The sequence below is a fragment of the Leucoraja erinacea genome, chromosome 4 (assembly GCF_028641065.1).
Source record: "Leucoraja erinacea ecotype New England chromosome 4, Leri_hhj_1, whole genome shotgun sequence".
NCBI lineage: Eukaryota > Metazoa > Chordata > Chondrichthyes > Rajiformes > Rajidae > Leucoraja > Leucoraja erinaceus.
In genome coordinates this window covers 51153668-51175674 of record NC_073380.1, presented here as the reverse complement: position 1 = coordinate 51175674, position 22007 = coordinate 51153668, and the positions used below count along the sequence as shown (strand labels likewise).

Here is a 22007-nt window from a genome sequence, read left to right as displayed (position 1 = left end):
GACTTGGCCGGGGAATAGACGCGGCAGGGGACGGCAGGACTGGTTGTGGGAGTGCTTTTGCACTGCATGCTTGAGGACAATGTGCTCCTGGACAGCAGCAGGCTGGAGAACAGAGGGCACGAGGGACTGCTGGGTCACAGGGAGTGGAGGTCTCGTAGTGCGAGCCATAAGCCGCTGTGTTGGCGAGCCGAAGGCAGGATCACGGGAGATGTTTCGAAGATTGAGGAGGGCCAGGTAAAAGTCAGATTCGGACAGTCTGCAATGCTCCAGCAAGTCCTTAGCACTGCGGACAGCGTGCTCCGCCAGGCCGTTGCTCCCTTTGTCTGATACCAGTTCATCCCAGAGGGAGACCAGCATTTTTTCACTCTTGGATGCACATGCCTTGATAACGGACCCTTCAGTTCGGGTTACTGTCAATGGTTCGACCTTCTCCGCAAAACTTGACACGGGGGCCGTGACAAATGTAATGTCAACAAGCCTTTTCAAACAGATAAGAACTGATGAAATAGTGACTGTTGACAACTCCCGCCTGCATGCCTACGGGGGAGCCGTACTCCTTCCCGTGGGAAAGGCAACCCTGCACTGCAAGGTCCTGAAGGCCTCTCGGCCCCTCACCTTCAACCTGCTAGACTCTGACAACATTACCTTGCTGGGTGCCCAGGCGTGCCAAGACCTCGGATTGGTCTCCTTTCACCGTGATATCGACCAGGTGCAGACCCTCATGGACCCCCTGCACGAATACCCCAACTGTTTCGATGATAAGCTGGGCAAGCTGCCCAGCTGCTACAAAATTGCTGTCGACCACAGTGTTGAACCAGTGATCCGTCCACCGCACCGCGTCTCCTTCGCCATGACGGACAAGGTGGAATCGACTTGGGCATCTATGGGCATCCTGAAAGGCCCCTTTCCCCAACACAAGGTGGGCATCCATGGGCATCCTGAAAGAGGTGAGCGATCCCACCCGGTGGGTCTCCACCATGGTTGTTGCCGCGAAAAAGGACAAAAGTGAAATTCGCATTTGCATCAACCCCAAGGACCTGAACCTGGCCATCAAATGCCCGCACCAATGCGAACAGTGGAGGGAGGGAGGGAGGGAGGGAGGGAGTGAGGAGGGTAGGGGGAAGGAGAGGGAGGGAGAGGTGAGGGAAGGAGTGGCTGTGGGTAGGGGAAAGGAGAGGGAGAGGTGAGGGAGGGAGTGGGGGAGCAGAGGAGGAGGGGAAAGAAGAGGAGGGTGAAGACGAGAGGGAGGCTGTGCTGGGGATGAGGGGGAATGGAGGAGGATAGGGGTAGGAAGAGAGATGGTGAAGCTGATGGTGAAGATGATGGAGGGTTGCCATGACTCGCGTCATAATAGGGATCTCTGGCTTCAAAACGGGAATCCCTCAGCCGCACCTGCGCAGTTGGGGGCTATGGGTCAGTGGTGGAATATTGCCCTGGGGGACAGGCACAATAGGTCCACACCTGGTCTAGTCGATTCTTAAAAACCTTCAGAAATTGGCTAACACGACATGCAGTTGTAGGTGGCTCTACACTACATTCACACAGACAATTAGCGATTCACAATAAATGCCCAGGCTTGCCAATGACTTCTGGATTCGGAAAATGATGAATTAAGAGAAAAATGTGGCCATGGGTATCTCCCCCTTGCATCATTTTTGGTTATGTTTCAGAACTTTCAGAACTAGCAATCTTTTAGAGAACATCAAACTCCAGTGAGCCATCATTTCGAATTGTCCATTGTTTTATTGCTGGATTGTTTTACCTTTCCGGGACACTTCTGAATCACCTTGTGAGAGAACATCTGTGACTCTTCATCATTGTTGGCCTCTTCACTGACTTTACTCAGTGTTGTTGGTGTCAGATTTACCAATGGTCCATCTTCACACTCCAAGTTTCATCTCTTGCTCCTTTTGTGGGAATAATTGAGGTGTGTCTCTTGCTGGTTTATATGATCAGAATAACGCCAGTACTATCTTGCTACCACTGTACATAGGTTCTATTGTTTAGTTTAGAGATACAGGGTAGGCCCTTCAGCCCACTGAGACCGTGCCGACCAGCGATCCCCGCACATTAACACAATCTACACACACCAGGAACAGTTTACAATTTTACCAAGCCAATTAACCTACAGATCTGTACATCTTTGGAGTGTTGGAGGAAACCGGAGATCCCAGAGAAAATCCACACAGGTCATGGGGAGATCATACAAACTCAGCACAGACTGCACCTGTAGTCAGGATCGAACACAGGTCTCTGGCGCTGTAAGGGAGCAACTCTACCGCTGCGCTACCCTGCCGCCCTTCTTCTTGTAACTTTGTTCTGGAGTTGATGATCAATTTCTTTTGCAAATTTATTTTGCAGGGAGTTAAGTGTGGAATTTCTCACTTACATGCATAACTGCTAATAGTTCTCCCGTAATGGTATTTCTAATTTGTATTATATTGTATTGTAATAAGTTTATTAGCCAAGTATATAATCTCTGCCAGTGTGAGTGGTTTAGATATAAAGACTTTTGTATTAAACCTGCCCTCTGGCTTGTAATAGAGGCATCTACCTGCAAAATTACAGAGATTTAATATCTATCTGCAATACATCTGTGAACTTGATTTCCCGGGGCCCATCGATAGTTGCTTTGTGGGATTGTGAGATCTGATATTCAGCATTTTCCTAAAGTCTTTCTCTGTATTTTGTCTCTGACACGCAAGGAATTAAATAATTCATTTCTGGATTATCCGATGAAAAACATTTTAGTTTTTCCATGTTCTTCAGTGTTTCAATTTTCCCAGTAGCTGCCAGTATTTTGGGGACTTGGCTTTACTCCATTTGATTCAAAAACCATTGCAAAAGTATTGAATTGATGCATTTGGCAGAATTCAACTTGAGCCCAGCTGAGATGGAGATGATAGTCATGGTTTTTTAATTGATCTGCGATGCATCTGCCTCCTGACCTTTGCATCTTTTATAAGCCCTGTCTATTTCCTTTTCAACCACAATTCAGTTTGCTCCAGTGTTAGACGTTGGAACTTACATGATCAAGAAAAATTGCGGTTGCATTTTTGGGAAGACTAACATGGGCAGGACCCACACATTGAATGGTATGGCTCTGGAGAGTGTTGTAGAGCAGAGTGATCAGGAGTGCAGATACAGTTTTTTGGAAGTGACATCACAGGTTGATAGGGTGGTCAAAATGTCCTTTGGCACTTGGTCTTTGTCATTCAGAGTATTGAGTACAGAAGGTCATATTGCAGTTGTTTCGGATGTTGGTGTGTGCGCATTTCTGTGTTCAGTTCTGGGCAGCATGTCATAGGAAAGATGTTGTCAAGCAGGAAAGAGTGCAGAGAAGATTTACGAGGATGTTGCCAGAACTCGGGAGCATGAGCTATAGGGAGAAGTTGACAAGGCTGGGACTCTTTTTGGAGCGCAGGAGGATGAGGGGTGATCTTATAGAGTTGTACAATATCATGAAAGGCATAGATTGGGTAAACGCACAGAGTCTCTTGCACAGAGTAGGGGAATCGAGAACCAGAGGGCATAGGTTTAAGGTATGGGGGAGGGGGATAACTTTTTCAAAGGGTGGTGGATGTATGGAACGAGCAGCCGCAGAAGGTGCAGGTGCTATTGCAACGTTTAAGAAACATTTAGACTGACAGATGGATAGATCAGATTCAGATTCCCATTTATTGTCACATGCACCAATTAAGGTACAGTGATATTTGAGTTACCATACATAACACAATTAAAAGAACATAACACAATTAAAAGAATGATAGAACTAGGTTTAGAGGAATATGGGCCAAACACAGGCAGGTGGGACGAGTGTAGATGGGAGACATTGGTCGGTTTGGGCATATTGGGCCAAAGGGCCTTTTTCCATGCTGTATGACTATGACATTGGCTCTATGATCAAGAGTTTGGAATTGTATGTAGATTAATGGCAACAGTGAAGATTTCTCTTCAAGCTCCCTTTATAGAACCCATTTCTGGCATCAGGCTGCTGTGGCTATGAATAAGCCACATGGACATTATAGCTTTGGATGTAAAAGGTCCTTATTCAGATGATAAACACGCCTTTTGGAAGAACTCTGCAGAACAGTATTACATTTTTTAAGCATGAAGACAACAAAGAAATGATTAGAGGTGTAGGAAGGAACTGCAGATGCTGGTTTGAACCAAAGATAGACACAAAATGCTGGAGTTACTCAGCGGGACAGGCAGCATCTCTGGAGAGAAGGAATGGGTTAATGGAAAGGAATGATTAAATCCAGTTTCAATGGTTATAATTACCTACTTTAGTCAGAGAGCTATACACATGGAAAGAGGCCATTCTGCCCACTTGTTCATGCGAATCAAGTTGCCATCCTGGGCTATCCAATTTCCCTACGTTTACCCCATAACCCTCATCCACCCTCCGCATATCTGCCCAAATGTTTTGAAAGTTGGCATTGTATCCACTTCTATAGCTTCCTTTGGCAGTTCATTCCAGAAATGGGTCACCCTCCATGTGAAAGAGTTATCTCTAAGATCCCTTTTAAATCTTTTCCATCTCAACTTAAGCCTATGCTCCCTAGTTTTTGAATCATTTACCCTGGGGAAAAAAAACTGCTATAAAACATAATGACTGAAAAGTGAAAGACTTTGATAGGAATAGTCTTTCAGGGCAGCATGGTTGCGCAGTGGTAGAGTTGCTGTCTTACAGCACCAGAGACTCAGGTTTGATTTTCACTACGGGTGCTGTCTGTGTGGAGTTTGTACGTTCTCCCTGTGATCGCGTGGGTTTTCTCCAAGTGCTCTGGTTTCCTCCCACACTCCAAAGACGGACAGGCCTGCAGGTCAATTGGCTTTGTTAAAATTGTAAATTGTCCCTAGTATGTAGGAGAGTGCTGGTGTACGGGGTGATCGCTGGAAGTGCAGACTCGGTGGGCCGAAGGGCCTGTTTCCGCACTGTATCTCTAAAGTCCTCCAACGTTTCAGACAAGCTACCAGATTTTGGACATCTTATGCCATTGAAAAAAACATTTAAGTTAACACTTGGATTTTCATGAACAGTTGAATCTAAATGGGTTCTTGGTTTTGGTTCCAGAAATTGATAATACTATTAACAACAGTACCTTATTTCACATCAAACACTTTATTGCAACAGTCCTGTTTAGGTCACCAGATGTCAGCAACCTCACAGCATAAACTAATATGAATGAAATCCTACTGGCAACTCACAGGAAAGACTAACCATATATAGAACAAGCTTTACATGACGTCACTGCTCTTGTCTCTCAAAGGAGAATATTATTTTACATTTGCTTACCCAGACTAATTAAACCTAAACAAAGCTGTTGGTTGAATCCATCAAGCAGAATGCACAACGTTATTCTGTTACATTTAAGTCTCAAAGAAATCTCTTTTTTCCTGGGTTTAAGGCAATAGATTGATCCAGAATCTCCCAGGAAATATTATCCACTCCAGGTCTTTATAACTGCCTTTGTTCCTCCATCTATATATGTATTATTTTTTTTCTCTCTCTCGACATTCACTGCTGCAGCCTCACTGACTATGAGTGCAGGCTGTTGGGACTGTGAGAATGTGCTTCACTATTCCACTTCAGTAAATGCTCTACACTGGATGCTTCAAGCCTGCTGTACAACTGCTGTTTACTAGCCAGTGCAACGTTTCAGGATTAGGTGTATTTTCAACACACGTGGTCTGAACAGGCAGTGAACACTGTGTGGAGAGGTAAGTGCTTTTGTGTTTGCATTAGCTGCTAAATCCAGCCCTTTTTTTTTTACAGTAATCATCGGTGTTCTTAATATGATTGAAATACTGAGTCCAAGTCTGGGTCAAGTTGTCACTTAATTTGGACATCATTTGCAGGTCCAATATTGACAGAATATCATGATGTAAACTCTCACAGCAAGACTGCATATTCCCATATTTTCTCTGTTAAAATGAACATGTGTAGTGCAAAAAGAACAATTTGTTGTATCTATTGAACAAAACTGTGCTTTATAAATGGCTCAGATTGTTTTATTTTTCTTTCCTTCACAAAAATGCAGAAAGTCATTCAAACCTTTGTTATTTAATACTTCCCAGAGGATTGTGTTAAATGGATATTTCGAAGTAAAGTAAATCTAGAATCAGTATGTTACAGCCCTTATATAAACCAAATGGATGCATTGAATCCATTGAAAATTAAACCAGGCTACGATGAAATGGAAGTAGTACAGGTATGTAAGAAGCAAGGTCCGGCATATACATCGGTCAAAATGTAAACATTTGTTTCCACTGTTTTAGAAGAGCGTTTCCACTTTGAATCAAATACTCAATTTGTAAAGTATTTCTGGCATTGCCTTTTGTTGTAATAGCCAGTTTATGGTCTATAAATCTGCCTATTGAGGGGAAGACAAATTAAAGCCTTATTCATGTGCAATGTTATTATTTAAAGATATGAGCTTTTTCCTTTAATAACTGATGTGTCAGGGTCGGAGGTTGTAGAATATCTAATGACAGAAGAATTTCAATTAATTTTGTTCCATTTACTAATATTTATTTGCATATAGATTTAGATGTAATAATTAGCTGAAACTGTCAGCTCTTCATTCCAGTTCTTTGGCTTTCATTTGGAAATGCTTAATTCCTTAAGGCTGATTCCTGTATACGTTGCTCAGATTGTATTGCGATGTTTATGGCTGTGCTGTTGTTAAGCTTTTATCTACATTCCTTAAGACAATGAAGTCTGAGGAACATTAACTGGTTTTGGAATGTTTTCAAAACATTGGACCAGAGGGGGCTGATCAATAAAGCAAATAGTCAAAGTGAATGCATTGAGAAAAAAATATACGGTCTTCAGAGCAAAAAATCCCACTGAAATATGCTTGAAAAATGTATCTATATATATTTTTCAGAAAACGGAGTATAAAATGTAAGGTACTTAATTAAAGTAATTGGATCGATTCAAATCCACGTATACTGAATGAACATTTTTGTTTTCCATCCTTACATATATTAAAAATTGGTCTCCTCCTACTTCCTTTTTTCTTTATTATGCCTAAAGAAAGCATAACGCGTCGGTTTCATTTGCTGCTTTTGAGAGCCCACCCCGACAGGAGAATTAGCCTTTAACACTAACAGAAGGTGACGGCCTCTGTGCTATCAAAACAGTTTTTCCATGAAAAAAGGTAAGAGCCCAGGGCAGAAGTACATGTGACGAGTATTATCCTTTTCTTAAGCTGTGTTAATACACAATATGCTATTTCATTGTATGCTGTTTGCCTGGCTGCAAAATTATGCCATGTTATTGTTTGATGAAAGCAGAGGCAGTACAGGCTGATAAATGGCCAGTGACATATAGTCGTCAGCTTGTCTCAGGCTAGTATTTACACGAGCAACAAATATTCTTTCAGTAATCCTACCACCATTCAATCCTTTATATCAATGCAGCATGGATGGTTTTTAATGAGACTTACCTCTTACAATTATGCCAAGATATCTTCACTGAAAGTGTATGGGGGAAACAAGTGATTTGCAATTACAAATAGCATATGCATAATGTCAGTAATACATAATTGTAGTGGCAATGTGGTGTCAAAGGTGTTGAATTACAACGGGTTCATGTTAATGGTGACATGAAATCAAAAAGTCATATGATTCCAGAGGATGCACAATTGAAAAAAAATGTGTCGGTACTAAATATATGAACAGCATCTTATTACAGTAGTCATAACATTAGAGTTTATTTTATTCCTCTATATGTAACAAAATCTTTAAAAAGCAATTGATCATGCTTCAACAATCTGTTTAATGAAGAAACAACTGCAAGGTATTTTGTTCAGGGGCAGCGTAAGATTAAAATGTGGATGGAATAGTTAGAACTTAGAATTAGAACCAAACTGTTTATTGGTTTTGATTTTTCTTGCTTCTTTTATGGTTAGAGGTGATCTGTTCATTATGAGCACAAGGTGTGCTGGGCTGTGGATATCTTTACTGTTATCGCCAGTGCTTTTAAACAGTTGTGAGTTGCTATTCAGATACTGATTAAACTGTATATTACAGAAGGAACAAGTCTTCAATGGAAATGGCTTGGCAGCTCTGTGGCATATTTATTGTTAGTGTTGCACTGTCCCATATGATACCAGAGCTATTAATATTTGCAGTTTAGGATAATGTGATAACAACAGGAGCTGCATGGTATATTGATTGGCAATTTTCTTCAATGAGCAAAACCTGCTCATATGTTTGAACTCTAAGCATGTCGTGTCATTGCAACATTAAAACATTGTGCAAAACATATCCATTTTATAGTTGAGGAAGCTTTCTATTACAACGACTACACACTGCTTGTATCATAAGTATAGGCCCCAATAGAAAGTTGTTCATATTAAAGTCATATCCGTGTCATCCATGTAATTACTTTGGGTTTGAACACAGGGAACTCCTAAGATTGTAATTTATTGTGTCACCCTCATTATCTATATACTGAATGACCACTCTTTAGACTTTGTGTGTAGGAAGGAACTGCAGAAAATACTGAAGTAATTCAAAGCATCGGGATAAAAGGAATCTCTGCAAGAAAAGGAAAAACAGCATCTCTGGATAAAGGGGATATGTGACGTTTGGGTCGAGACTGAGTCTGAAGAAGGGTCTTGGCCAGAAAAGTCAGGTATTCCTTTTATCCAGTCCCGCTGAGTTACTACAGCGTTTTGTGTCTATCTTCGCTTTAAACTCTAGAGGTACAACGTAGAAACAGGCCATTCGGCCCATCGAGACCGTGCCGACCAGCGATCACACTGTGTACAAGCATTATCCTACACACAAGGAACAATTTCCAATTCTTACTGAAACCAATTAACCTGCAAGCCTTTGTACGTCTTTGGTGTGTGGGAGGAAACCGGAGCACCCGGCAAAAACTGATGTGGTTACAGGGAAACGTATAAACTCCGTACAGACAGCAGCTGAGGTCAGGATCCAACCCGGATGTGTGGTGATGTAAAACAATAACTCTACCGCTGCGCCACTGTGCTGCAACTCTGCCCATCGATGCTTTCAATATGCTAAAAATTGTCCCCGTGTAATGTGCTCTCTTTAATACTGGTTGTTTACAGGTATCAACATCGGCAGTATTGAGTAGACCAAATATTCATTTTATTTTGCAACATCTGACCAATGCTGAGATGAAACAATCACTGCATTTATAATCATTTATTGTATTACAAGAAAACTCCATGGCCAAGTGCTCCTTTGGCAAACTGTTGAATGGGGCTTTGGGATCCGTGTGCTCCACATAGACTTTATGGCAATGAAAAGGTATGTTTATCTTCCATGTTATATATCTACTTCTGAGTCTCTGGTGCATATGAAAAGAGTAGTCAGATGTCATAAACTTATTACAGATTTACTATAAGAATCATGTTTCCAGGGAAACAGTGTATGCCATTTTAAATGCGGCCCATATTTTTACGCTAGTCAGGATTCCTGTTATCTCCCTTGTAGTTCTGTAGTAGAACAAAGTGATATCAGCCGATTGATCATGTTCTGCTAATTCAAAAGTAAGCTTCATACAAGTCACATAGTCTAAAGAAGGATCCCGACCCGAAACATCACTATCCATTTTCCTCAGAGATGCTGCGTGACCCGCTGAGTTACTCTAGAATTTTGTGTCCATCTTTGGTATAAACCAACATATGCAGTTCCTTGTTATTACTTCATATAGTCATATAGTACAAGGCCAAAGTTATTTGGAATCCAATAATGTTAATTTGGCTATTTGCAGAAAATTGCGTAATTAATTCCCTGTTATTTTTGCCTAATTATAGTCTAATCTAAATTCATTTTTTTCAAACCATGAATTATTGAGCAGGACAAATGTCACACTATATTTGTAGCCATATCACGGTGGCACTATGGTGCGGATAGTTACACTGCTGCCTCACCATACTAGACTCTGGTGCTGACTGAGTGGTGTTTGCAGGTTCTCCCATTGACTACATGTGTTCCCCTCCAGATTCCTCTTGCATCCCAAAGATTGTAACCATTTACTCTGTCACCCTCATTATCTATATAGTAAAATGCTGGAGTAACTCAACGGGTCAGGCAGCATCGGGATTGCGAGACCAATTTGCCACAGTCAATTGTCCCTGTTAAAACGTGAGTGGTAGAATCTGTGGGAACCATGGTGAAAATAAAATGGGATTAATGTAGGACTGGTGTAAATGGGTGCTTGATGCATGAGATGGACTCAGTGAGCAAAGGACTGGCTTCCATACTGATGCTTATATGACTATATTCAAGCAATGGATCTGACATTTGCTTCAACTGAGGAACGGACAGGAGGAGTTTGGAATCTTTCTGCCCATATAAATATAAAACTACCAATAAAAACTGATAGTAAGGTAGCATTAACCACATACCTAATGCCTTTGTACGAAAAGGTCTTTCTTTTTTGTTTTCAGAATTGGAAATTTATTTTCTCCATCATGTTTCTATCCTGGCCTTTTATTCTCACGGCTCAAAGAGTATTTCAATCAAGAGGTGACTTCTCCACATTTTCCAAAATGCGTCCTCACATTGTTTTTGACAAGCATGCATTTTAAACATAGAACATCGAACAGTACAGCATAAGAACGGGTCCTTTGGCCCACAATATTCACGCTGAACATGATGCCAGGTTGAACAGGTCTCATGTGCCTGCACATAATCCATATCCCTCTATGCTTTGCACTTCCATGTGCCTATCTAAAAGCCTCTTAAATACCACTATCATATCTGCCTCCACCACCACCCCTGGCAATGCATTCCAAGTCCCTACTATACTCTGTAAAAAAACTTGCTCTGCACATCTTCATTAAACTTTCCTCCCCTCAACTTATAGGCATGCCCTCTAGTGTTGGACATTTCCCCCCTGCCTACTCTTTCTCACTGTCTACTCTATCCATGCCTCTCATAACTGTACATACATTTTATTGAGATTTGATTCACAACGAGATCAGACAAATTAATAACATAGGATTGTATTCATTGAAGAAAGATGGCTAAATATTGGCCTGATTTGTGTCCCTTCTTTACTTCTACATTGTACTTGAAAAACATTCTGTTAACGTATTTGCGTTAAAAAACGTTTGCTCAATTTCTGTTGAGATCTTGTTATTTACCTTATTGCCAACATCATTTCCTTGGTGTATTTTACACACAATGTGCCATCATTTAATTAGTTAGGTCAGGTCAGGTCGAGGGGAGTTCCCCCATCCACGGGTACCATGTAATCCCGTGCTACCTGCTCCATGGTCAGATAGTCGGCGACTAAACCGTCTCCCCCACATAGTTTGCCAGGTGAGGAGGGGGCTGTGAACCCCCAGCAGGATCAAAAACAATACCAGTCAAAGGGCGGATGAGCTTCTAGCGAGCCAAGTTGTGATCACTGTCGTACAAAGCATTGTAAGGAATGATGATAAAGCACGCACACCAAAATCCTATACTTCCAGCAACGGAAGTCCGCAGGACCTGGAGGACAGAGATGTGTGATGCGTCCGTCACCGTTCCTGTTGGAAACCAGCACCACTGAGTCGCTAATGTTTTCAACAATGATGAATGAATAATTGGTTACTGATAACAAGTAAATCAACAGTTTACATCCTTTGCTCTTAGCTCCCAGTAGAACAAGAAATGAATCCATCCAGAAGTAATGAATATGGTGTAATTGAGAGTGGACACAAAATGTTGGAGTAACTCGTAGAAACAAAAAGCTGAAGTTACTCGGCAGCATCTCTGGATTGAATGAATGGGTGACGTTTCAGGTCGAGATCCTTCTTGTGAATGACAGATTGTAAGTGCCTCCATTGGGAAATCATGTTATGAATATTCCCCTCTTCACCCTCCCAATGCATGTTAAGAGTACAAAAAATATAACACTCAACATGGGGATTCGATTTTGGCCGAAGGGCCTGTTTGCATTCTGTATGACTCTATGACTCTAATCCCCCTCCCTGCTTTCCATGATGCCTGAATTCCATTCCCCTCACCTCCAAGGCAGTCAGACTAAGGGTACTGACTCGTTTCCACTGATCAGAGTTTAAATGACAATTTAGTTGCCAGTCTCACCAATTGTGTTGAAATGATTTTTATAGGAAGGGAACTATGACAATTTTTAAAGCACGAGGGACCTAATACCAGAAATGATACTTGATTGGCATAAGAACCAAATGTAATTAAATTGAATTCAAGGAATTCTCCAATTTTAAGAAGAATCTAACCTCCCATCCCCCTCCCGCATCCTTACACTCCCTCCTCATTCCCCTTCATACACTCCCCTGTTCTCCAGCTGGACTCATACAGATTTCTCCCCCTTCTCGCCTCTATTCCTTCCTCCAGCTTCACAATTTGCAACTCTTCATACTGTCTGTCTCGCGCCTTCAGCTTATTCTCTGACTTTTGTTCCAATTATCTGCCAATCAAAGTCCCCTCCCTGGAGAAACTCAGCGGGTGCAGCAGCATCTATGGAGCGAAGGAAATAGGCAACGTTTCGGGCCGAAACGTTGCCTATTTCCTTAGCTCCATAGATGCTGCTGCACCCGCTGAGTTTCTCCAGCTTTTCTGTGTAACCTTCGATTCTCCAGCATCTGCAGTTCCCTCTTAAACAAAGTCCCCTCCCTCCTGTGTTCACCTGAGGCCAACCATGCTTCGTCCTGCCTCTTCCCTTTTACAGCTTTCTTCCCCCACTCCCACTACAATCAGTCTGAAGTAGGGTTCCGACCCAAAACATCATCCATCCATGTTCTTCGAAGATGCTGCCTGACATGTTGAGTTACTCCTGCACTTTGTGTCCTTTTGTGTAAAGCAGCATCTGCAGTTCCTAGTTTCTACAAACGTAATGGGATTTGGTGCGCCAAAAACAGGTAGAAGGCTGTAGAGGCCACGTCATTGTCTATTTTTTAGGCAAAGATTGACAGATACTTGATTAGTACGAGTGTCAGGGGTGAAGGCCAGAGAATCGGGTTGAGAGGGAAAATAGATCAGCCATGATTGAATGGCAGAGTAGACTTGATGGGTTAAATGGCCTATGTCTGCTTCTATGACATGAACTTATGAAGAAAGTTGAAAGAAAATGAAATAATCTAAATAGTTAACATTTTGAAAGCTTCAGTGGAAGATTATTTTCATTGGTCAAAAATCAATAGCAGCAAAAAAATAGGATTAACGGCATAAATGGAATATTTATTTTCCCACCTAGCTTTAAAAAGTCAATATACATTAGCTTATCTCATAGTTGAATCTTTTGAAACTTTATAAAAGATAATTAGATAACCATTTGAAGAAGAGAACTAATAAAGTATGTGGACATTTTTCAGTGAATTGGGTGTAAATAAATTGCTATGTTATGCCACATGGATAGATGCAGGTATAAAGAGTCAATCTTTTCCTTTCCCTATAATTTTAGATTTGGTTTAGTTTGGAGATACAGCGCAAAAGCACTGAGTAGGTGCCGACCAGCGATCCCCGCACACTAACACTATTCCGCACACACTAGGGAAATTCATATTTATACCAAACCAATTCACCTACAAACCTGTACACCTTTGGAGTGTGGGAGGAAATCAGAGCCTCCCAGTGAAAATCCATGCAGGTCACGGGGAGAACGTACAAACTCCGTACAGACAGCATAGATCGAACCCGGGTCTCTGGCTCTGTAATGCAGCAACTCTACCGCTGCGCCACCCTAGTTTTATAGGAGCGATTTTCTACTTTAGTATTTGCATCATCTGTTCAGGACAAACATTATGAAATCAGTGATGCATAGCCTGTGGTTTTCTGCCTATTAAATTTAATTTCCTGCTGGGAGTGCTGAAGCTGAAAATCTCCTCAAATAATTCTTAAAGCTATTGGTTAAAATTACAGTAACTAAAATGCTAATCAGAGAAATACAAACATGGAAGACAAATCAGAGCTCACATAGGAGATTAGACCTCACACCCTTGCTGATGATAATGATGATACTTGGAACAGTCGAATTCTTTGTTTTTGCAATCACAGAACACAAAAGAGTAGCCACAAAGGCACTGACAAAGTTACAGAAAGTACGCATCCCTTCCATCTACATCTGCACGTGAGATAGTGTGGAGACCTGATGGAAGTATATAACAATATGAGGCATAGATAAATGCTCTATTAAGGAGTAAAGAAAAATCAAATACTTGAAGGCATAGTTTTAAGGTGAGAAGGGTAAAGGGCCTGTCCCACTTTCCCGAGTCCTCTGCCGAGTTAAAAGGATCTTAAAAGAAAAATCAAAGTTTTTGTGATCTACAAACTCCTCCTCCCGACTATCTTTTTACTCGTGGACTTTTTTGACATGCTGGAAAAAACGTCCCGACTTACCTGATGCCCCGAGTACCTATGGCTGACATAACAAGCCACTACGATATATATATGGACTCCTACGGACACGCTACGGACTCCAATGGACACGCTATGGACATTATCCAAGTTTGAATCAAGGGGAAAACTCGGGAGAATTTGTGAGAAACTCGGGAAAGTGGGACAGGCCCTTAAAGCTTTTTAAACAAGACTAGACTAACTGGGACCCTTTGGGTCCCAGGTTCACATGGGAGGGAGGGCTGGTCCCCCAACGCAATATTCCACTTCACCACCAATTCCAATATTGGTGGCCAGTGGTGGGGGTGGGGGGGGGTTCTGGAGCACTAGCATGGATGTTGTGGGTCGTCAAGTCAAGCACAGTGAGTGCAGGGCCAACAATCCATTTCAATCCATTTCATGTCAAGTCAATCCATTTCAAGTCAAGTCAAGCTCAGGGCAGGCGGGGCCAGCCAACAATACAATCCATTTGCTTTCATTTCAGGTGAGGTCAAGCAAAGCAAAGGCAAAGCAAAAGCAAAAGCACAGGGCAGGCGGGACCAGCCAACAATACAAGCCATTTGCTTTCATTTCAGGTAAGCTCAAGCAAAGCAAAAGCAAAAGCACAGGGCAGGCCAAACAACTCATTTCATTTCATTAAGGGCTAACAAATCATTTTATTGCAAACACATTAAGGGTTAACAAATCATCATTCATTGCAAGCACATTGCTGGCTAACAAATCATCTATTGCAAGCACATAAAGGGTTAACCACATAAAGCACATAACCACATAAAGCACATAACTGCATAAAGCAGATAAAGGGTAGACTCACAGTTCAGTAGACTCACAGCAGAATCTGAGTTGTGGCCCATCCCTCTCGATCTTTCAGAGTGACTGACACGTCCAGGCACCCGGGGTTTTATAGTCCTGCCCTACCCCCGGAAGGGGCGTTACCTTCATCATGGCGATTGACAGGAGAGAGGACCAATCAGCTAATCTCAAGATTTTTTAAACACTCATAACTTTTATTTTTCATCGAGCAGAAAAATCCCCTAGGCTGCCTCAGCGGAGGAGGGCTGTGAGTAAGATGGCCAAACATCATAGCGATAGAGGATAGCGTTTTTTTTTTCTAAAATCATACAGTGCAGACAGGAAATGGTCAAGATGAGACTTTTAATTATATATAGATGTGTGGGGCCAATTATTTACACAGAGGGTATCGAGTGCCGGAAAATCTCTGCCTGGCTTAGCTTAATTTAGTTTAGAGATACAGCAAGGAACCAGGCCTTTCGGCATGCCGAGTCCATGACGACCAGTGATCACCCATACACTAATTCTATTCTACACACCGAAGGTGGGAAGAAAATGCTGCAGCAACTCAGTGTGTCAGGGAGCATCTCTGGAGAGAAGGAACAAGTGACATTTTCGGTCGGAACCCTTCTTTGGACCGATGACTATGAAAACATGTACAGTACATACCTGGCCAACCTTTTCCAGGCATAACATTGAAATATACATCTTTTGTCAGATGCAAAATGCTTGAAAGAGAGCTATAACATAGCTATAACAGGGAACAATAACTTCACAAATCATGAGTCACTCTTTCTTTTTTTAAATATTTTTGGTCACAATCTCTTTAACACCAATGATTTGGCATGACATTTAGAAATATAAGTGTGAGAGCATGACAGTTTAAATTGCATCAGTTTCACAACCTATTGCATAAGAGTTGACAGGTCTGAAGCATTCAACATCAACAGCTTTTGGACCTATTCATTGTCTCCTCAAATAGACACAAAATGCTGGAATAATTCAAAGGGACAGGCAGCATCTCTGGAAAGAAGTAATGGGTGACGTTTTGGGTCTGGACCCGTCTCCAGTATGATCAAGGGTCTCGACACAAAACATCACCTATTCCTTCTCTTCAGAGATGCTGTCTGTCCTGCTGAGTTACTCCAGCATTTTGCGTCTATCTTTGGTGTAAACCAGCATCTACAGTTCCTTCCTACACATTGTCTCCTCAGAATGTTTTATAAAGGACTTCCAGCATATTTTCCACTGTGCACTTCTAAAATTTTGGTGGTTGATTTGGTGCAGCATTAGCTTTCCGTTCTGCAGTAAAATCCGCATCTTAATCCAAACACATAATTGAAGGGAGAATAGTCGGTGATCCATTTCATGAGTTAGTCCTCGTCTTTTGCTCATTGGACTCGATCAGTGAAAAATTAAGATCATTAGCATCTCTTTCTTGGGTAAAACAAATGTCCTAGGAACTTCAGATTCATTGTGACAGCCTTTGTGAGGCGAACTGTCAAATTAGACATTAATAATGGTGTTACAGCGTATAAGTAGTAAAAGACTGCTGAAAGTGAGTGGAGTAATAATAGATTATACTGACCTACTAGATGGCACGGTGGCGCAGCAGCAGAGTTGCTGCCTTACAGCACCAGAAACTCGGGTTTGATCCAGACTGCGGGTGCTGTCTATACGGAGTTTGTATGTTCTCCCTGTGACTGTGTGGGTTTTCGTCAGGTGCTGTGGTTTCCTCCCAAAGAAATACAGGTTTGTAGGTTAATTTGGCTTCAGTAAAAATTGTAAATTGTCCCTCGTGTGAAGGATAGTGCGAGTGGAAGGGGATCGCTGGTAGGCATGGACGAGGTGGGCCAAAGGACCTGTTTCCGCGCTGTATCTCTACACAGTGTGTGAAATGAAACTATTGATGCCCAATTGTAACTTGAAACCAGTACAACTATTAGTGTTCAATGCTCCAGCTAACACCTTTCAATCCTGAACATTTTTTAAAGATACTAACCAAAATATTGAAGATTGGTTGCGGGTAATTCCTTTCACCATTTCACGATGACTTGGTGTTATCCATGATCAGCCCTATTTCAGGTGTGATTGGTGTTAGAGCTTACTTCAAGGCATCCGAACAAACCACTTCCTACTAGACTTTGATAAATGAGTAGGAATTCATTAGCATTCCCCTTGACAGGCAACATCAATAGGGAAAAAAGAGTAGGGTGTGCAGAGCTGAACAAAGTTTGGAAAAGCAAAGAGGAGAGAAGACGAGGATGTTTGAGCAGGAAATATTATCTACCTTGGTAGTTTAGAAATAAATTCTCATTATAACCTCAATGTGAAACATTGTGTGACATTTCAGCGCGTTAGAAAGGATTCACTCACTGGGAGGCAAGGTCGTGTAATGGTGGAGTTGCTGCCTTACAGCACCAGGTTCGATCCTGACTACAGGTGCTGACTGTACGGAGTTTGTACATTCTCCCCGTGACCATGTAGGCTTTCCCCGGGTGCTCCGGTTTCCTCCAACACTCCAAAGATGTACAGGTTTGTAGGTTAATTTGGCTTCGGTAAAAATTATAAATTGTCCGTAGTGCGTAGCATAGTGCTAGTGTAGGAGGATCGCTGGTCGGCACGGACTTGGTGGGCCGAAGGGCCTGTTTCTGTGCATTATCTCTAAACTAAACTAAACAATACTTGTCAACCCTTCCCCACTCTGGAGGGAATGCACACTCTCAATATCTACCTGGTGTGTGATTGTAGACAGAGAATCGTGCTGTTCAGCATTCTGCCACAGTGGGGGCCACAGTTTAGCTGCTGCCTCACAGCACCAGAGACCTGGGTTTGATCCTGACCTTGGGTGGATGCTGCCTGTGTGGAGTTTGCACCTTCTCGCTGTGACCGCATGGGTTTCCACTGGGCGCTCCAGTTTCCTCCCACATCCCAAAGACATGCAGAGTTATAGTTTAATTAGCCTCTGTAAATTGTCCCTAGTGCATAGGCTCAAATTAGTGTAGAAGTCAGGACAGGGCGTCCGTGGTCAGGATGCAGTTGGCGGATAGGGAGTGGATGCAAAAGTGGGATAACATAGAACTAGTGTGGACGGACATTTGATGGGCGGCGTGGACATGATGGGCCGAAGGGTCTGTTTCCATGATGTAACTGAACTAAGCAGTGTTCTGCTGTAATACTTTCAAGGCCACATTGTTAAACCTTAAACTACAATCATAATGTCAGTCTGAACATAGTTGACGCACTTGGCTCACAACTGTTGCTTGGTAGCTATGCATCTCAGAACCAGAGGTCACAGTGTAAGAATAAAGGGTAGGCCATTTAGGACTGAGATGAGTGCAGAATTACAAGGAATAAATTGGGTAGATGCACAGAATCTCTTGCCCAGAGTAGGGGAATTGAGGACCAGAGGACATAGGTTCAAGGTGAAGGGGAAAAGATTTAATAGGAATCCGAGGGGTAACTTTTTCTCACAAAGGGTGGTGGGTGTATGGAACAAGCTGCCAGAGGAGGTAGTTGAGGCTGGAACTATCCCATCATTAAGAAACAGTTAGACAGGTACATGGATAGGATAGGTTTGGAGTGATATGGACCAAGTGCAGGCAGGTGGGACTAGTGTACTTGTGTAGCTGAAGGGCCTGTTTCCACACTATATCACTATGACTATGAGGAAAAACGTTTTCACCCAGAGTTGTGACTCTGTGGAATTCTGTCACAGAACGCAGTGTAGGCCAATTCACTGGATGTTTTCAAGAGAGTTAGATATAGCTCTTAGGGCTAACATAATTAAGGGATATGGGGAGAAAGCAGGAATGGGGTACTGATTTTGGATGATCAGCTATGATCATATTGAATGGCGGTGTTGGCTCGAAGAGTTAAAAGACCTACTCCTTCTACCTATTTTCTATAAAATGTTAATTGAGTTTGAATGTGCTTGGGATGCTTCGGATGGGCTCCAGGCTCATTTTAAGTACACCTCATGACCCTGGCTACTCATGTGAGATCATTAAACTTCTATGACCCTCAGATACTTGAGACTCAACTCAAAAGTATTGACCTCCGTGGCTGTCTAATGTTATTGCCGTCTGAGCCTTATTGAAGGTCTTGTGGATACAGGACAGTGCTTCTACTTTGCAACACATCTACCAATGTCTCTAACACAGCACCAAAAATCCCTGAAGCTTCTCGCACCCACGCTGTCCAATTCTTGCCAGCACTCGCTCTGGTTTCCTCCCACATCCCAAAAACTTGTGGGTTTAGTAGGCTAATTAGCCTCTGCAAATTGCCCTCAGTGTATAGGGACTGGATGAGAAAACGAGATAACATAGAACTAGTAGGAATGGGTGATCGATGTTCGGCATGGACCTAGTAGGCCAAAGGCCTTGCTTCCACGCTGTATCTCTCAATCAATTAATGAATCAAAGAAGATAGACACAAAATGCCAGAATAACTCGCACAGCATTTCTGGAGAGAAGGAATGGGTAACTTTTTCGGTCGAGAACCTCTGCTTTGACTAAAACATTAAACCAACGAACAGAACAATTCATATTGGCTGGGCACTGGGGTAGAGACATGAAGTAAGTGGAAAATGTTAGGAATACTGTATGACAACAATGTTCATGTTTTAAACTGTAAAATGCAAAGGTTCATTAAGTTGATGAAAACACCAGCATTGATTTTTCATTTATTGCAATTGATACCTATATTGAGCCTCTCCGGGGAGTAAAAATTGAATTTCTGTTTTTGAAACCAACTCCTTTTTATGCATTGGCTGAGTAATTATTTTAAAAGTTGTGGACAGGTTTCCACACCATAGTCTGCATCTTAAGTAGTAACTTGCATTGAAGGGAAAATGCAGAAAGACAGATTTAGTTAGCAAAGGAGAGAAAGTTAGATTAAAATGGGATGCAGTGTCCTGAATAGACTGCAAATGAGAATCGAACCCATGTCATTGATGATTTAAATCAATAACCTGGGACCCTGCATGTACATGATAGAACATACTGCTTTGCAGATTCAGACTGTTGCTTGATACTTTCCTACTGGCATCTTGATTAGTGATACTGCTTATTTCTAGCTTATTACATTTAATTATTAGACTTGAGGGAATGTTCCGTTTTTAGTAGTCTCACCTGAATGAGCACAAAGGGAAAGGAAGACAGACACAATTTGCATTTATGTAGGTTAATAATTTTCAGATTTTAAACTATCTTCCAAAAGCTATTACAGTTCACATCGGTATTTAATGTTCATACTGTCTTTTAAAGATTTCTGGCACATTCAATTGATAACTTTCTTATCGATATAAGCGATGGTAAAGGTACTACATGCATAATAGCTATCGCCACAATACAAGTTTGCTGAACTTTAATCTTTAAACATATCTTTAATGTTTTAAAATTGGTCTGGGGATGTTAGCACATTGATTTAGTAGATGTAGATTCAGCTTCAAAGCATTCTCTGATTTATGTAAAGGGTAATTTTGTCAGCATTATATCTATAAATGATAGATCTTTCATGGGTTGAAAGAAATGTTCAGACTCGCACATGGCTATCCTTTATGAGTTGGTGCAGATTTAGACGCAGATAAATCTTTTCAACCTGCTGTTAAATGAATATGATCTCAGAAGACTGTATCCCTTAATATTATTCAGCACTGTAGGAAGAACCTGATTTCCTGACTTCCAGATAATTGAGTGCTGAATTTTCCAAACCTCGTTTGTGTCTTCGACCAGCTAAACTGTTTAATTACGGACTTGTGGTTTTGTGAACTTTCAATTACCTGAAATAATTTGTTGTCTGCAGTCGTTTAGGTAATGGGAATACGGTGTACTTGTTCCAGCCTGTAGGCCGCACTGTGAAGAATAGACGTTAAATATTGCTTTGTGCCCTCGATGGAGAAATGAAAATGTTGCTCATATGTTTTTTGCTCATGTATCAGCTCACAAGATCCACAAGAAGACAGGACAGACACAAAGTGCTGGAGCAACTCAGCAGGTCAGGCAACATCACTGTAAAAAAAGGATGGGAGACGTTTCGGGTTAGGACCCTTCTTCAGACTGACCAGCATTTTGTGTCTATCTTTGGTATAAACCAGCATCTGCAGTTCTTTGTTTCTACAAGGAAATAGGACCAGGAGTAGTAGGTTACTTGACCCTCATGCCTGCACCACCAATCAGTTTGATCATGCCTGATCAATGTTGGCCTCCACTCCTTTCTGTGCCAGTTCCTTATCGCCCTCAATGCCTCGATCTTCATCTGTCACCAACTTAAAAATATCTTTGGACCTAGCAATCCATTCCGTCAAGACCCTTCAGGATCTTGTATGTTCAATAGACAATAGGAAATACACAATAGGTGGAGGTGTAGGCTATTCGACCCTTCGAGCCAGCACTGCCATTCAATGAGATCATGGCTGATCATTCACAATCTGTACCCCGTTCCTGCCTTCTCCCCATATCCCTAGAATCCGCTATCTTCAAGAGCTCTATCTAGCTCTCTCTTGAAAGTTTCCAGAGAACCAGCCTCCACCGCCCTCTGAGGCAGAGAATTCGACACTCACAGCTCCCTATGTGAAAAAATCTTTCCATTCAAGTGTTTCCATCTCAGTTCTAAATAGCTTACCACTTATACTTAAACTGTGGCCACTAGTTCTTGACTCCCCCAATATCAGGAACAGTTTAGTTTACAGATACCTCATGGAAACAGGCCCTTCGGCCAACTGAGACCAAGCCAACCATCGATTACCCGGTCACACTGGTTTAATGTTCTCTCATAGAAACATAGAAACATAGAAATTAGGTGCAGGAATAGGCCATTCGGCCCTTCGAGCCTGCACAGCCATTCAATATGATCATGGCTGA

At 42.0% G+C, this 22007-nt stretch overlaps 1 protein-coding gene across 2 annotated transcripts in view; it reads left to right on the top strand.

Annotated features, from left to right (window-relative positions):
* Positions 1–2190: 2190 nt before the first annotated feature.
* The window catches only part of dlgap1a (discs, large (Drosophila) homolog-associated protein 1a), a 648178-nt gene continuing 628361 nt past the window's right edge, over positions 2191–22007 (top strand). For both annotated transcript variants that reach the window (XM_055634211.1, XM_055634209.1), the window contains exon 1: positions 2191–5727. The gene's annotated coding sequence lies outside the window, so the exon portion shown is untranslated. The remainder of the gene's footprint in view (positions 5728–22007) is intronic.